Here is a 441-nt window from a genome sequence, read left to right on the forward strand (position 1 = left end):
TGCAATATAGCCTTATCGGCCTCTGTCATATATTTGATCACATTCGCTATGTTTTGAGGTAGTGTTTGATAGATATGTCTGGGTGCCCAGATCGGGCGCTAGTCACGGCCTACGGGGTTGGGTCGTGACACCACTAATCAATTACTGTAAATCATAAGTCTTGCACACTACCGAACCAACCTTGGAGATAGAATCACACCACACACTTTACACATTAGAGCTACCTATCAACGCATCGGAGTCTAAACCGACTAAACTCTAAATCCAACGAAACACATACTTGGTCTACAATGACCCACTTTTCTCTACCAAGGTTCCCTTATTCCATTCCTTATTTTGAATTCCAAAATGATCCATATAACTCGAATAACTTTAAGCCTCATCTCTGATTCACTAAATTAGAACGTTTCCTTTGTCGAACCTAAACACACCTAACTATTC

The sequence above is a fragment of the Lycium ferocissimum genome, chromosome 1 (assembly GCF_029784015.1).
Source record: "Lycium ferocissimum isolate CSIRO_LF1 chromosome 1, AGI_CSIRO_Lferr_CH_V1, whole genome shotgun sequence".
NCBI lineage: Eukaryota > Viridiplantae > Streptophyta > Magnoliopsida > Solanales > Solanaceae > Lycium > Lycium ferocissimum.